The following is an 18,527-nucleotide window of genomic DNA, read 5'->3' on the forward strand; positions in this document are numbered from 1 at the left end:
ACTGATGAAGATCAAAGACTACAGTATGGATCACACCTCAACATAAAGAAAACAAAAATCCTCACAACTGGACCCATAAGCAACATCATGATAAATGGAGAAAAGACTGAAGTTGTCAGGGATTTCATTTTACTTGGATACACAATCAACAGCCATGGAAGCAGCAGTCAAAAAATCAAGAGACGTATTGCGTTGGGCATATCTGCTGTGAAAAACCTCTTTAAAGTGTTCAAAAGCAAAGATGTCACCTTGAAGACTAAGGTGCACCTGACTCGAGCCATGGTATTTTCAATCACATCATATGCATGCAAAAGTTGGGCGATGAATAAAGAAGACCCTCAATGAGATGGATTTACACAGTGGCTGCAACAATGTGCTTAAGCATAACAACAATTGTGAGCATGGCCTAGGACTAGACAGTGTTTTGTTCAGTAGTACATAGGGTTGCTGTGGGTCGGAACCGACTCGCAGCACCTAATAACAACAATAACAGGTGAGAAATATCACCGTGTTTTAGTTTCTTCACTTTTATAATGAGGATTGTTATTGTTAGTTGTAGTGGAGTCAGCTCCAACTCATGGTAACCTATGTATAACAGATGAGACATTGTTAGTTCCTGGGCCATCTCACAATCACTGGTATGTTTGAGCCCATTGCTGCAGTCACCAGGTGAATCCATATCATAGACGGTTTTCCTTATTTTGTTGACCCTCCACTTTACCAAACATGTCCTTTCCTTGTGATTCGTCTTTCCTGATGACTTGACCAAAGTAAACTAGACAAGTTTCACCATCTCTGCTTCTAAGGGGCGTTCTGGCTGTACTTCCTCCAAAACTGATTTGTTCCTTCTTCTAGCAGTTCATGGTATATTCAGTAGTCTTTACCAACGCCACAGTTTCAATGTGCCCATTCTCCTTGGATCTTCCTTTTTCATTGTCCAGCTTTCACATGCATATGAAGCTATTGAAAATGCCATGAATTGGGTCAGGCACATCTCAGCAAACAAAGTGACATCTTTAAAAAAGCCTTTTGCAGCAGATTTGCCCAATGCAATATTGTTTGATTTCTTGACTGCTGTTTCCATGAGTATTTTTGATTATTGACCCAAGTGGAATGAAATCTCTGACAACTTCATTTTCTTCACCATTTATCATGATCAGACATAGAACTTGTAATAAACACTTTGTCTTAACTGTTGTTGTTATGTTGTTACAGAGAATGGTGGATTTCCAGGAGAAAAAAATTAAGTCAACACACATAGAAAAGCAGAAAGAAGAGACAGAAAGGCAAAGAATCCTGAAAATTTTTGCAACATGGTTTTATTTGTTTGTAGAGGCCAGTTGCATCCAGTCCAGTGACCAGGTTGTGCTGGTTTAGCATTTTCTTTAATTTTGTTGAATATACCTGCATCTTATAAAAAATTCCAAGTGGTTAGCTCAAGCTGGATTTTTGTAAAACTACAGAGTACTAGGAACCCAACGTTCTCTCATGTCTGAGCTCTAAGGAAAACAAAGAATGGCAGAAAGAACTGAAAGAGCTGTTTACATAGAAATCTCTGGGTATTTAAGCATGTAGTAGAACTGGTTTGGTATCCACGTGAAAAAGGGTGGAACAAAAAGGTAAGAGCATTATTCTCTCTATTTCTGAAGATGATTCAGAGTAGTGTTCTCCAGATAATTCACCATATCAACGTAAAAAGAACTCACCCAGTTAATTCCTGGATGAGAAGCAAAAATAAGAGAGAGAGGAGGATTAGAAAATACATACGGTGGTATTTATTCTATTATTTGCTTTATAACTTTTGTATACTTACAAATGGTCTTTCATGTGTATCAAATTTTTTATTAAAACAATAAAATATAAAACAAAAGAATGAAGTTGTGAATATGTAATGCTCACTGTAGATGAAGGAGGATTTATATCCTAACTATTAAAAATCATACCATGTAGCTCATTTTTCCTGTGCTGTTGACCTACGGTGTTTCTTTTCTCTTTAAACCCTTAAAGCATTTATCATAGCTATATCCACTCAGTAGGAAACCAGAGAATATCAAATGATGGCAGTTATGACATTTATACTTACGTTAATTTCTGTAGTGTTCTTTAGGCTGATGTTACTTGGACAAATTGTTCCTTCATGTGAATATTCTAGTGAGGTTGAATTTCAATGAGTTGCCCAGTTTTTTAGTTCTCAGTAGAAGTCTTATGATTAATTACACATAAAGAGCAACTTGCATTCAGTTCAAAGAATTTCATACCTGACCTTTTTATTAGAATCCATATATTCTTTTAAATAAGCACTTTTAAACTAGGAATTACAATGTACTTCATAAATATTAACTCATTCTTTCCCATAAAATTTCAAGAGGTTGTTAATAATACTATCTTAATATAACCATAAAAATATTATTTTTTTATAAAGATGTATATAGTTGGAAGAAAATTAATGATAAGTTATTACAGGAGTAATCAGTTTTTTTTTTTTAATGGATTATTAATCCTTGCAAATACTTAGCCTATTCTTAGTCCATTACAAAGAAGTAGTCACATTTTTTGACAGGAGAATCTGATACAATTACATGATAAGGGAATCAAGAAACACTGTCACAGATTACCTCAATATCTAAAATAAAATTTCTAAATAATTATTTCTAGACCATAGAGGTGCCATATAATATGGCTAATTATGGACTTTTTTTTTTTTTTTTGCCAGAAGCAATATGTCCACATTTAGTGGTAAAAGACCAGGCTTTGCATTGAAAAAGCCTGGGTTTGAATCTTGCTTTTGCTATTTACAAGTTCAATGATTTTTAGCAAGTTACCTAAACTCTGCGTCTCAGTTTTATTGGGAAGTATAAGACTACCTCAACCTCATAGATTTGCTATAGCATTAAATGAAATAACGCATGTGTCTCAGTTACCTAGTGCTGCTATAATAGAAATACCACAAGTGGATGGTTTTAACAAATAGGTGTTTATTCTCTCACACTCTAGAGGCTAGAAGTCCCAATTCAGGGAGCTAGCTCCAGGGAAAGACTTTCTGTCTTTGTCTGCTCTGGAGGAAGGTCCTTGTCATCAATCTTTCCTTGGTCTAGGAGCTTCTCCACACAGGACCCGGGGTCTAAAGGACAAGCTCTACTCTCAGCGCTGCTTTCTTGGTGGTATGAGGCCCCCTGTCTCTCTGCTCTCTTCTTTCTTTTATATCTGAAAAGAGATTGGCTTAAAATACAATCTAATCTTGTAAACTGAGTCCTACCTCATTAACATAACTGCCACTAATCCAGTCTCATTAACATCATAGAGATAGGATTTACAACACATAGGAAAATCACATCAGATGACAATCACACAATACTGGGAATCACGGCCTAGCCAAACTGATAGATATTTTTGGGAGACACAATTCAATCCATGACAGCATGTAAAGCACAGTTCCTACACATAATAATTTCCAATAATGGCTTCAAATTGCAATCAATATTTCATAATAGACCTGAAAATGTTGTTGTGGAATACTTCCAACTAGCCTCCTGTTAACAATAGACTTGATTAATAAGGAAATCGAAAAACAATTTTAGGTGTAAAATTTGCCCCTCTGAAAAGATTTAGCTCGAAGTCTGTGCTTAACTCCAGAGCTAGACAAAATTACGGAGTTGGTAAATTTGGCCTTTGTCCTAGCTTCACTTTCACTTTCGTCATTGATTTGTACCCTTTACTTGGGTCCCTGCATCTCTTTCCCATACATCAAACGCCCTTCTCTACATCTAACTCATTACATTACCACATCATATAATAATGTACATAATAGGCATTACTACATTAGCTAATAACTGACAATTTACCAGGGTACTTCAACTTTTACATCAAGCACAAAGGAGTAAATCGCGTAAGGCATAATATTAGGTACTGGATAGATGAGGAGAGAACAGGTTCTCCCTGCAAGCACACTACTGACAGCTGGCGGGCTTTAATAGTGCTAATGGTGAGGTGACTAGGATTCACACACACACACACACTCAGAGTTGATTATCTTTTGGATTTTCTTGACTAGCTGATAAAACTGTCTAAATTCTGAGTAAGCCTTGGACTATGTTTCAGTTAGATTGATGTCCTCAAACGTTTTCACTGCTTCTTAGTGTGGTGGCAGCTGCTAGCATCATATCATCTCACAATAACATCCAAAGGCTGAAAAATGTCTTTCCTGTGTGCACATGTTTTACGATAAAGGGAAACATTTTCAGAGCTGTTTATCCCTACAGACCTCTACTACCATTGGCCAGTGTTCTTTCAAGCATCCGTTCCTAAAATGGTCACTAATCAGGAGAACCAAAGCATAATGTCTGGCTAGATTTACACTTCAGGCTTGGACAGCAGTTGTGTAGGCTCCACTATGGGAAGCTTTCTATGCCTGCCACCTTCTCAGCTCCAAACCACCTGTTCCAAGTAACCAACTAGTCACAGTTGTGTTGGTTCTGACTCATGATGACTCTGTGCGAGTCAGAGTAGATCTGTGCTCCACAGGGTTTACCTGCTTTGAGTAGTGTTTCCTAAAGACATCTCATGAATGTAGGCAGCTGTTCTTGTTTCTCTCATGGCGTATTAAACATATTTTTATTACAGCATTTCTATACTGTACTTGAATTGTATATTAACTGTCTCATCAATAAAATGTGAACCCTCCAGGGTCTGAGCTGTGTGTTTTTCATTTCTGCATCCACGGAGCCTAGTGGAGGTGGTTCTTCATGTGTAAGAAATGAATGAAAGACTGAATGATTGAGTGCCACCCATCAAAACCTGTTTCTGAAATTTTGTCATGTATCAGAATTTATTACATGTATTTATCTTCAGAGCTCTTCTTGGACATAACGGCCTTAAAATTATACTTTATAAATTCCAGTAACTGTTAACAATGGTAATAAAATTAAAATAGAGTAAACCTAAAGTTTTCTGCTTGTTTAAACATTTTCAGTTTGAATTGTATTTATTTCTGAAATGTTTGAACACAAACAATGACACTTTTAACCAGTCACTCAGGCAGTAGAAGATTACTTCCCACCAAATCAGCCAAGTGATCCAAAAAATGATGGGTGCACAAATGCAGAGTGAAAACTGCAAGCAATTACTGAATAAATCAGGGTTATGCTTCCTTCTCCCCTAACTTTTACCTGAAGTATTCTGATAACTGTACATTTTTTTCACTTCTTCACCTTTCAAGTGATGCTTCTTAATTTCAGGATATTAAAATCAGTAATGAAAATGCTCTGCCTGTGTGTGTAGGTTAGAAAGTGCCTGCTTACCAGTTTTGCTGTCATAATTTCCAATTTGCTAACTTCCTTTGCAATATATACTGCAGTTCAAATGTTTCCTCTTAAATCACCATCTAGTTCATGATAAATTGCTATGATAAAACTGCTTCATCTGGTGGGAAGAAGTGACTATTCATTTTGCTAATGTACTTTACATCTGTCATTTTCACTCCCCAAATACTTTGTCACAGCATGGCATATAAACTTCACAGGGTACTATGAAGCATGTTTTCATTTTAAGAGTCACTGCACTGGATTTTGGGTTTATCTATAAAGTAATAAAGTAATTTGGAATAGTGAAATGATTAGATCAGTCGTTTTTTTTTTTTTTTTCCTATTCCTACCAATGACTAAGCATGCTAACTATAGAAATGTCAAGTTTCACATTCCCTGACAAAATGAGCACTATTTCCAGGATTTATTCTAAACTCAGATTGTAAGGGTGGATACTGTTCTTATGTGCCCATTCAAACACAGTTAAGTAATGCTTCACGGTTGATAAGCACCACCTGTTTTCTATTGATGTTTTCTATTGACGTAGGAAGAAATATCTTTGCACTAAAGAAAAAAAAAGTCAGAGAAAATTTGGGTAGTACTTTGTTAATTCAACTCATTCAAGACTGAGAATTCTTATACACCAAAAGGAAGCAGATATCAACTGTTGAGAAAAGAATCCACGGTACCCAGAACTCTGTTAAGAAATACACATTCAAATACATTTTTAATAAGTGGCTGTTGACAAATGGCTGCAATAAAATATTTCTTTCACAAAAAAGAAAAAACTTTGCTCATCACACCAACAAGAATATTTGGTAGGAAAATCAAAAAAGAAAATATCTTTGTTAATAGAATCTATTCTTTTTTTATTCTTTCTTTCTCTTAAATGAAGCAGCCAAAGAGAAAGATCTAAATATGATGTCAGGTGAGTATAGAAACAGGATTCCAGGAAACCATCTTAAACATTTTCAATAAAGTACCCATTGGAAGTACTCAATCTAGGAAATATTTAAACCAGCTAAACTGGATGCATTTAAAAGTTATGCAAAGTTAACCATGACCATGACTACTAACTAGAAATTGAAACGTGTATGTGTTGAAATATACCTGTGTAGCTGTTCGGGTCTAACCATCTCACTGAGCAATTTCTGTTTAGGCAAAATTCTACCTAGTCAGGAGTATAATTGATTTATAAGCTGTATTTCATGAGGGAAATAATAATAACCCAGTATGTCTATACAGTTTTTTAAATATATACACTGCTTGTTTTGAAAGTGGGATATTGAAACTTCTGATGCTTCTAATATAAGTCACTTTAGGAGATAAAAACTGACCATCTAATCAGGTCTGACAAAAAATTAGCCAAAAACCAAAAAAAAAAAAAAAAAAGTAAGACCCTTTCTCAAAATAGGGTTTTACTTAATATACTATCCTTAATTATGAATCTCACCTAAGAAAATAGATAATGATACACTGAAGGCATCACAATAAGATAGTAAAACATTGTTTATTGCATCTTAATTTCATCCTTTAAAATTTGTTTTTACATATGTTTTGTGCTATATGGAAGAAATTAATCCTGTATGGTATTTTTTTTATACACATATTGAGGGATACTCGAAAATCTAGTTGATTCAGAAGTCTAATGGCAGAACTTTGGAGGCCACTGATGGATTCCCCTGTTGCCATGGACAGAGTAGAACTGCCCCATAGAGTTTCCAAGGAGTGCCTGGTGGATTTGAACTGCCGACCTTTTGGTTAGCAGCCATAGCTCTCAGCCACCACTCCACTAGGATTTCCACTGATAGATTAGAGGGGTTTTATGAACCTTAGAACCGGAGAATGGTTTGGAAAGGGATATCAGGGAGCCTCAGAACTTTCTGAAATTGTGTGCAAATTCCAGTATATGTGCTGACGGGTATGTTTCTGAAGGGAGTCTCCAGGGCTGTCATGAGATTATCCTGGAAAACTGTGCCTCGTTTTAGCTTAAAACAGCCACATTAGGTGATTCCTTACTGATTCAGACTGAAGAATAGTTAAATATATTGGGAACAAATATTTACTATGCATTAAGATGCTTGAATAAATTTTTAATAAATGGATTTATTGCAAAATAAATAGAGCTTCGTAGAATGATACAGGTTGCAAGAATACATAATTGTGTCGACTGACAGAAATGCATCAAATAGCAGGTGTGACAACTGATAGCTAAAATGATATTTATAGAAATTCATATGGTAGAATTTAATTTTTTTCTTTTCCATTTAGCCATCAAAAATACATGATGGACAGTGTAAAATGAAACCAAATGAAATGAATTTCCTCATGGGTCTGCCAAGTTTTATCTTCTAGGTTGAGTTCTTAGAGGGCCCAGAATCCATCCCCACGAGTAGGACTGGAATCTGCAGTATCTGTGAATTACTTCTTCATCCTGCCAACTGACAAACTGCTCAGTGTGGTGAAATACAAGGCAACAGAAGGCAAATTTGATTATTAGGGCATCAGGATTTTTTTCTTTCTCTCCCCTCCCCTACTTTTTCTATTTCCTTTCTCCTTCCCTTCTCCCCTTTCCTCCCTCCCTCCCACACTCTCTACCTTTGTACCTTACTTCCTAGTTCATTTCATGATCAATAAATTTACAGTGTTCTCAAAAGCTATTATGATATTTTGTTTCCATGTGCCTTGTAAAAACTAAATGTTCAAATGCAATAGCTATATTCACTATGTTCTGTGTTAAATGGAAATTTCAGTTTACTAAAATATGAAATAATGGAACACTGACTAATTTAAAAGAGTTCAACCTGGAATAGGTTTTGAAGTTGCACTCGAAAGTTTATTTATACTTTATGATATTAAAAAACAGTCTCCTCAGTCTGTATGCCAATTTTTTTTTGTTGTTTATAGACTGTTACTTGTTGTCACTCAACCAAAAAGAAGAGAATAATCTACAAGTTGTCATGAGCTTTCTATATAAATTTGGCTTACCGAAAGTAGGTAGTATACAGGTTTCACTGTATGGTAGCCTTTCAGCTACCTGCAATTCATTCCAGTAAGTTATTTTTCTCCAGGAAATCAGTAGTAGGGATGAAAAATTTTTTTCAAGTGTTAACATTCAAAAGTGCATGATGTAGAAAGATACACAGTCTCTACGAATATATTCCAAGTTTGGTGAAATGCCTCAAAGCTGACATGATACGTAACACGGAAATAGAGAATATAGCTGTAGATCACCTTTCTGAAATTTTCAGTTACAAGATATCTTCAAACAATTTCATGAAATGTTTACTGTATTGAATCAAAGAAATATTAATGTTGTTGTTGTTAGGTACCATCTAATCGGTTTTGACTCATAGCAACCCTATATACAACAGACTGAAACACTGCCCAGTCCCACACAATCCTCACAATCTTTGCATGTTTGAGCCCATTGGTGCAGCCACTTTGTCAGTCCATCTCATAGAGGGTCCTCCTCTTTTTTACTGACCCTCTGCTTTACCAAGCATGATGTCTTTCTCCAGGGACTGGTCCCTTCTGGTAACATGTCCAAAGTACTAAAATGAAGTCTCACCATCCTCACTTTCAAGAAGCATTCTGGCTGTACTTCCAAGACAGATTTGTTTGTTCTTCTGGCAGTCCATGCTATATTCAATATTCTTCCCCAACACCATAATTCAAATGCATCAATTCTTCTTGGGTTTCCTTATTCATTGTCCAGCTTTCTCATGCATATGGGACAACTGAAAATATCATAGCTTATGTCAGGCACATTTTAATCCTCAAAGTGGTATCTTTGCTTTTTAACACTTTAAGGAGGTCTCTTGCAGCAGATTTGCCCAGTGCAATACATCTTTTGATTTCTTGACTGCCGCTTTTATGAATGTTGATTCTGTGGGTCCAAGTAAAATTAAATCCTTGACAACTTCAATCTTTTCTCTGTTTATCTGGATGTTACTTACTGATCTAGCAGTGAGGTTATTTTTGTTTTCTTAATGTTGAAGTACAATCCATACTGAAGGCTGTAGTGTTTGATCTTCGTCAGTAAGTGCTTCAAGCCCTCTTCACTTTATGCAAGTTATGTCATCTTCATATTGAAAGTTGTTAGTGAGTCTTCCTCCAACCCTGATGCCATATTCTTCTTCATATAGTCTAGCTTCTCAGATTATTTGCTGAGCATACAGGTTGAATAAGTATGGTGAAACCCTGATGCACACCTTTCCTGATTTTAAACCACACAGTATCTTTTTGTTCTGTTCGAATGACTGCCTCTTGTTCTATGTACAGGTTCCTCATGAGCACAATTAAGTGTTCTGGAATTCCCATTCTTTGCAATGTTATTCATGATTTGTTATGATCCACATAGTTGAATGTCTTTGAGTAGTCAATAAAACACAGGTAAACATCTTTTTTAAACTTCTTTCTGGTATTCTCTTCTTTCATCCAAGATTCGTTTGAGATCAGCCATTATAGCCCTCATTCCATGTCCTCTTCTGAATCCGGATTGAATTTTCTGAAAGTTCCCTGTTGATGTAACTGCTGTGACTGTCTTTGAATTACCTTCAGCAAAATTTTACTTGAGTATGATAATAATGATTTTGTTCAACAATTTCTGCATTCTGTTTGCAGTGCAATGAATTAATATGGCCCATCTTGCCATGGTCTTTGTGACTCACATGCAATGATTGAGTGGGACTATGCAAATAAGGTATATGGAACCTGTGATGGTTGCGGTTATATGTCAGCTTGGCTTGGCTATGATTCCCAGTATTGTATGATTGTCTTTCATTTTGTGGTCTGATGGAATTATTTTAGCGATCCTCCATTTTGTGTTGTAAATTCTAATTTCTACATGTTAATGAGGCAGGATCAGCGTGAGTTGTATCTTGAGTCACAACCTTGCAGGACGGCATGACTCAAGTCCCACCCTTACTCAAGTTACGTCCTTCCCTTCATGTGGTCTGCATCCAAGGTATATATGTGGGTGCCCTAGTGGGGCTCTCTCGCTCACTTTGGATCCCATGTCTGGTTCATGATTGCCTGACCTCTGTTTCTTGGAATTTGAGCCAGCTGCCTGCAGCCTAACCTGTTGATTCTGTGAGTCCCTGGCTCCCACAACCCATGGGGCCAGTAGATTATTGTCTGACCTGATTCACCAGCTTCTACAGCCTTATAAGGCTGCAGCCTGTGCTCTGGCCCCAGTTTGAGTTCATCATCCCATGCAGCCACGTGAGTCGAGAGAAGCCTACATCTGATCCATTAATTTGGGACTTGCCAGCTTCCACAACTACTTGAGTTATGTCCTTGATGTGGATTGTGAGTTCTGTGAGACGTTGTAGCTAATTATGGTACCTAAAGATGGGAGCGAGAATACTGAGGGGAGAAGGAGGGGTTGATGTTAGAGATGACAGCAATTTGGAAAAGTTGGACATTTGGAACATCTCTAATCTCTACCTCATAGGAACCAGCTTTGTGCTGATCCTTATAAAATAAATTTACTGTGGGGATCACCTTTCTTTGGAATGGGCACAGATATGGATTTTCTAGTCTGTTTGCCAATTATGTGTCTTGCAAATTTCTTGGCATAGATGAGTGAGCACCTCCAGCATTACATCTGATTGTTGAAACATCTCACTTGGTATTCTGTCAGTTCCTGGAGGCCCTGTTGAGTGTCTTATATTTCTATCCATGGTGTCTTAGTTTCCTAGGGCTACCATAACATATAGAGCACAAAGTGGGTAGCTTTAAAGGACAGAGTTTATTTTCTCACAGCTTCGAAGACTGCAAATCCAAGTTCAGGGAGTTAGCAGAGCTATGTCCTCTCATTCTGTCAGCTCTGGTGAAAGATCCTTCATCATTTCTTTCAGTTTCTGGCCACCCTGGGCATTTCTTTGTCTCCCACATTGCATCTGCCTTCCCCCTGAGTGTGACTCTACTTCTGTGTCTGTCCTTATATTTTGTAGGAAGCCACTCAGAAGACATTAGGATTAGGTCCCACCCCACTAAAGTGTGATTTAGTTAATTTAATTGATTATCATCTACAAAGAAAAGCTTTATTTTCACAAATACCGTCATATTCACAGGTATGGGTGTTAGAAATTCAACATGTCTTTTAGGGGGACACAGTTCAATCCATAACACAGGCGTATTATGTAACCTCATTTAGCACTATTTTGTGTGTGTGTGTGTGCATGTATATTATTTGTATAAGAGGGACAGTAATGTCTTCTGCTTCTTTCATAGCTTTTTTTTTTTTTTAATTGGTGAGGATCATTTGAGTTGATGGCTATGAAATAATATTTTATTTGTAAGTGCAAGTTGCCATCAATGTTCTGTTACTAGTAATCTATAACCCAATATTGATATCTGGTTCTTACTAGAAACATGGAACTTTATTTCTGAATAGAAACATGGAGGTCTACAGTCCAACTCCTCTTATATTTTAAAGACCAAGAGAAACCAAGTCCAAGGTTTGTTAAGTGACTAGACCTCAAAATTCCTGACTTAATTCAACATACCCTCCACCTCACCATGATGCATTGACTTGTATATTAATTCATTATTTTGCCAACAGATTTCCATTAAGATATAATTCTCTGATAATTTCAGACACGCTATCTGGTTTCTGCAGGGTGGTTTAACTACCAAAGAATACATTAAGTTTGGATGAAAACGTATCTGTTTAAATTTGTCAAAAAAATAGTAATCATTGCTATCAGCACAGAAATCCATTATGTTGGTATTCAGATTTGTTTGACAGTGTACTTTACATATAGAACTTTAGTCAATCATGAAAAAAATAGCATGATACAGAAGTTATTGTGTTTTAGAGTGGCAATGCTTTGTCCAAAATCATACATTCAGTGAAACATTTTGGTATTAAATCTACTGACCTCCAACAATATGATGAATTTGAACCTATGTAGGGTCATAGGTAAATTAATTTAAAATGTTGTTTTAAAAGTTGGAATGTTACTTTTTATAGGTACACTGTAACCTAACTAAAATATGACTCATTCATGCCCAGAATCTGGTAGTGTCTTGTCTAACTTAATTTCCTAGAAGTCGATCTTTATTTCTACCTATTCTCAGTCCCAGAATGCCACGTCAAACTCTTAAGTCAGCATTAGAAGTAGCTGTTAAAGAAAATGTTGGTGTGGACATGATGGTATAGATGTAAAGATGCTGTTTGGGACCCTACAGGCTCTTAATTTCTGGAAAAGGTTAAAGATTTGATGCTTTCTGCTTTTATCCTTTCATTAAATCTAATACAATTAGCATTCTGTCAAATAGCCTGGATGGGTTTTCCTAATGTTGCTTTTGAATAATGTTTTGTGATGTGATGGCTTTACAGCAAGGGGAGTGACATTAGGAAAATTTTATTGGTTCTTCTGTGACCTACTATTAGGACACGCTAAAAAAAAAAAAAAAAAAAAGTGCTGTCCATTTTAAGGTACTCAACATTTAATCAATCATTTTGCCTGTGTGATAAAAGATACACAATTGTCCTCTATCCACGGGGAAAAAAAGCCAAACGAATGGCAGGTATGACACTAAATAAATATTCACAGCATTTGAATCATAAATGATTTATTTTTGAGTGGAAATTGAGTTATGTTGTCAAAAGAAAATGTCATCCGCAATGATGAATTCTTAATTTTTGATTCCCTTCCAAATCTCTCTCTTTTCAACCTGAATTATAACTTAAAGATATTTTAGAATGTGAATAAAAATATATCTAAATTTCTTATCAGGGCACTATGTTTTAGAGGTGATTTTCTGAGTATGGGTTGTTATTGGAAGTTTGAAATGATGGTGAAAAATCATTTCCTTTTTTGGAGTAAAAATAGGATTATTATGACAAAATACCAGCTGTGTAACTTAATAATATTACATTATATTTAATAATTTTGCTGTACTTTGGGGTTGTGGATAATTGTTCAATAATTCTTTAAAAATATAAAACAAAAACACAATATCAACTATCTTCTTAATAAAAACTACCTTTTTTTAAAGATTTTTTATATGACTTTAATCATCATTTTAGTCATTTTATAAAAAATATTTGAGATAGTAGTTTTGAAACTGGATATAATAACTTTATGAATAATTATTTTAAATGCATATATTGGAGAAACCAGGTCCATTTATATTAACAAGTAGTTACCTTAGTGTATTTTCATAGGGTGTGTAGGTGGAGTAGTGGTTTAAGCCCTTCTTGGTGGTTGGACTGGGTGGTTGGTGGTTGGAACCCACCTGCTCCTCTGAGGGAGAAAAATGTGGCAGTTTGCTTCTATAAAGATTAAACCAAAACCAAGCCCAGTGCCGTCCAGTCCATTCCAACTCATAGCGACCCTATAGGACAGAGTAGAACTGTCCCATAGAGTCTCCAAGGAGCACCTGGAGGATTTGAACTGCTGACCCTTTGGTTAGCAGCTGTAGCACTTAACCACTGCACCACCAGGGTTTCCAAGTGGGGCAGTTCTACTCTGTCCTATAGCATTTTTCCTATAGCAACGGGTTTTTTAGTTTTTGGTGCAGTAACAACAAAATATATTTTTATCATTTACCTACTTAAAACATTGCGTAGTTTGGGGTTTTTAAATTCTTTTTTTTTTTTTTTATAATTATACTTGCTTCCTATTAGCTATTAAAGGGTGGGGAAAAACATTTTTATAATAATGTGAAATTTAGGTGTTCTTTATGAAAATACACTACTTTTACTTAAAGTTTCATGGCTTTCAAAAGAATCCAACACAATATATTTTTGTATAGCTCAAATAAAATCTCTCAGTGAGCAAAGAAGTGCTGCATATGCTACTGTCTTAAATGGGAAACTCTCTTTTTTGGTGAAATGTTTCTAAAAAGGAACCACAGCTTGTATTTAAAAACTCTCACCAGACACGGCTGAGCATATTTTCAGAAAATGATCATTGTTATAGTTCGGATAAAGCATTTGTACTAGTTCTTTGGGAGAGCTATCATCCCAACTCTAAATGGAGCTAAATTTGTCAAAGTACTGTTGTAGGACATACACGTGCACGCACGCACACACACGCACACACGCACACACAGAGAAATGACTAAAAAAAATACTAAACATTATCAAAAGGTATCTTAGAAAATAAACAGTTTTGAGTTACACAAAACTTGTATTTTCTCTGGAGTAGAGTCTAGAAAGATAAGAATTTCATGAGGATTTTTAAACATTTTGAGACGCAGAAAAGATAAATTATTATTTTTTTAAAGCTCATAGCAAGAACAAGGGAGAGATGCTCTAAGTAATCATATAATCATAATAACTTATGCTTATATACTGTGTTATGGTTTATATTTTACATTGGGGCCTCACAGCAGTGTAGTATGTTAAAAAAAAAAAAGGCAATGAATTTTTGCCTGTTTTCAGATGAAGAAATGGACGATGTTCAAAAATTTGCTTAAAGCTGAAGACCTGGAGCCTTTGTCTTTACGAAAAGGATATCCCTTTACCTGAATGAATTCCAGAGGAAATGGTGACAATTGAGAATGATGAATCTAAAGTGATCTAAACTTCATTAGCCATAGTATGTAACTTCCACGTACTTTTAAATGAGTTGGGGGATAAACACATATATTAAAAAAGACTTACTGTGAAATAGGATAGTGCTGACTTAGAATCCATGAGAATTCCGATGGAGAGGATTACATTTACCTTCGATAACTTTTGAAGAAAGGGGGGGACATTTTAAAGCAAATTAATAGTGCATAGAGGATTTTAGGGGATGTGTTGAACCTGCTTAATAGGCAGACCTTGCTTCTCACATTTGATAGGCAATTCTTAAGTGGTCCTTCTTTATTTCTTAAAACAACTTTGCCAGGAATTTTATACGGACGAACATTGTTACTGATGTACTTATAATAACTCTGTCCTGGAAAGTAATAAAATATTCAAACTTGGATGTAAAAAAAAAAAAATTGTTTAAAGGTAAGGGTTGACCTAGAACATTGTATTAGTTTCCTAGCGCTGCCAAGACAAAAGTAGCAGAAACTGAAAGGCATAAAACAACAGGTATATATTCTCTCACAGTTCTGCAGGATAGAGGTCCAAACTCAGGGTGTTGGCAGAACGTGATGTCTCTGAGGGTTCTAGAGGAAATCCCTTCCTTGTCTCTTCCAGTTTCGGGAGGTCCCAGGTGTTCCTTGGTTTGTGGTAGTGTAACTCCAATCTCAGCCTCTGTTGTCACATGACCTTCTTCTCTGTATGTTTGTCTCTCTCTTAAAGACACCAGTCATATTGGATTAGGGTCCATCCTACTTGAGTATTACCTCATATTAACTAATTACACCTGGATGGACTCTATTTCCAAATAAGGTGCATTCATAGGTACCAGGGGTTAGGGCTTGAACATATCTTTTTTGGGGGTACAATTCTTGCCATAACAAATTTAAACTCAAACTTTTGGACTTAGATCTGAGTGTTTCTATTCTTTCCTCATACTATGCTTGTGAAGAGAAGGTAAAACAATTAGGCTCTATTTCAACTTTTTTTCACGGAGGATGAGCATGTGAAGTGACCCCAGGTCTAGATGACCCTCGGTTCACTCGGGCCTGTGCTTAACCTCAGGGCCCTCATCTGTAAAAGAGAGGGTTGAATTTCATGTTCTGTTTGGCCACTTCCCACTCTACCATCTAAAATATAAAAATGATTTTTAAACTGGAAAGCACAGAATATACAGGATGAAGATGATTTATAGATACAAGACCCTGAGGAGATTCTAAACTCTCCTAAAGGGATTTATGTAAGATGGGAATCCTGGACGGGAATAATTACATTGCTTAAGAAGGAAAACTCATGAAGTCGTAAAAATCATGATTCTTAGAAAACTCATGGAGAATGAGAAGTGCAAAATACTGAGGACAAGTGGTTTTGTGGCCAAAAGAGATTTAGTTGGTTTTTTCTTAGAAAAATTGTCAGAGAGGGGATTAAATTAATGTTTTTTTTGAGTACTTATAAAAGAAGGCAGTGATAAAAGGGGCTAGCATGGACCCTTCATCAGAAAGGCATGTTAAATCAATTTTTTATATTACAATCCTAGACTGGAAGATTAGTTCAGATGTATACATTGACATGGAATGACTTTCTTGATATTCTCGTGGCCAAGATGGAGAAACAAATGCCATCTAGATAATAATCAGGTTAGGTGAATTTTTAGGAGAATAACCAAACTTAAAGAGCCTTAACTGATAGGCGAAATCAGTCTTGAAAGTAGTGTAGAATGGTAGACCATAGGCTACTATGATTGACCATTTCTTAGTGTATATCTGTATCCATTACTTTGAGAGATCTGTTTCAATATTGCTGTTATGATTTCCAAGGATTCAGGCTTTCTGTTTAAAATTTCTATTTTAAAATGTTCATCTGTACAATCCTAAACATCCTGATCAATGGTCTATGTTATTCAGAGTATTTTCTCTTAAAAATAATCAAGAAAGTGTGCTACCTACATCATTGCCTCTATATGACTCAATGTCAGAGCACAAAGTTAAAACTCTGAGAGACTTGTTGTTAATGTTGCTAAATGTTTCCATTGTGTAAATGTGTTGTCACTGACTATTGCTTTAATTTGGTAGTAAATTTACCCGATCCCCCACTCCCACCATAAAAAAGGATATTTCCTATTTGTTTAAGTGCAGTTTCCTTTCCAATTTTCTGCGTGGTGTAAATGGTTTGAGTGTGACTACTAACCAAAAGGTTGGCAAATCAAATCCACTCAGTATCTCTGTGGAAGAAAGTCCTGGCAATCAACTACTGTAAGATTACAGCCATTGAAAACTCCATGGAGTGCAGTGCTAATGTGACACACATGGGGTCGCCATGAGTCAGAATTGATCTGACACTAATGAGCAGTTTCCTTTTTTTTCCCACAAAGTATCTATTCATGACTTTTTCCAACACTCACTGCTGTCAAGTAGTTTCAGACTCATAGCAACTCTACAGGACAGAGTAGAACTGCCCCATAGGGTTTCTATGGCTCTAAATCTTTACGGAAGCAGACCACACCTTTCTCCCATGGAGCAGCTGGTGAGTTCACCACTGATCTTTCTATTAACAGTTGAGTGCTTTAACCACTGCACCACCAAGGCTTCTTACTTTTTCCAATGAGTAATGTTCATTTTATTTTAGCAGTTTTCCCAACTGGGGAGTTGTATTTTGCGTATGTTAATTATATGACCGAAGACGTAGAATTTAAAAGAGATCCAGTATGCATAGACAACCTGTAGTGTTTCAGTAGAGAAGTATCAGATGTTAACCAAAAGCAAAGAAGCTTTTAATCGGGCCAAGGATTTCACTTTTGCAACACTGTATTTGGCATGTTGTTGCTGCTAGTTGCCATTGAGTCCATTCTGACTCATGGTAACCCCATGTATGCAGAGTAGAACTTCTCCAAAGGGTTTTAAACTGTGACCTTTCAGAAGCAGATTGTCAAGCCTTACTCCTGAAATGCCTCTGGGTGGGTTTGAACAGCCAACCTTCTGTTAGTAGCCCAGCACTTGACAATTTGCACCACTGAGGGACTCCTATTCCTGACACAGAAACTCTTATTTCTCACAATGACATCATATATTATTTCTAAAAATATTTGAATGAATGTTTTACTGACATATCCTTATGGGGAGAAGTGAATGGCTACTTTAATAGTGCCAAATGTCATCTACTACACCAATTTGCTACTTGTAGTATGCAATTAAAACAGCAGTAATACAAAGTAAAGACCAGAAAATAAAACCCCAAACCCTTTGCTATTGAGTCATTCTTACTCATAGTGACCCTATAGGACAGAGTAGAACTGGCCCATAGGGTTTCAAAGGAGTGGCTGCTGGATTCAAACTGCCAACCTTTTGGTTAGCAGCTGAGCTCTTTAACCACTGCTCCACCAGGGCTCAAGAGTAAAGACAGTGAGTAATAAATAACAACCAAATATGTTCATTAGAAAAGTAAAAATTGAAGTTTACTACTGGAAACCCTGGTGGTATAGTTATGGCTGCTAACCAAAAGGTCGGCAGTTCAGATCCACCAGGCGTTCCTTGGAAACTCTATGGGGCAGTTCTACTCTGTTCTACAGGGTCACTATGAGTCAGGATCCACTTGATGGCAATGGGTTTGGTTTTTTGGTTTTATCCTAGCCAAGAAGCCCTGGTGGCACAGGTAGACCTCAGTAGCTAAGCAAAAGGTCGGCAGTTCAAATCCAC

The sequence above is a fragment of the Loxodonta africana genome, chromosome 3 (assembly GCF_030014295.1).
Source record: "Loxodonta africana isolate mLoxAfr1 chromosome 3, mLoxAfr1.hap2, whole genome shotgun sequence".
NCBI lineage: Eukaryota > Metazoa > Chordata > Mammalia > Proboscidea > Elephantidae > Loxodonta > Loxodonta africana.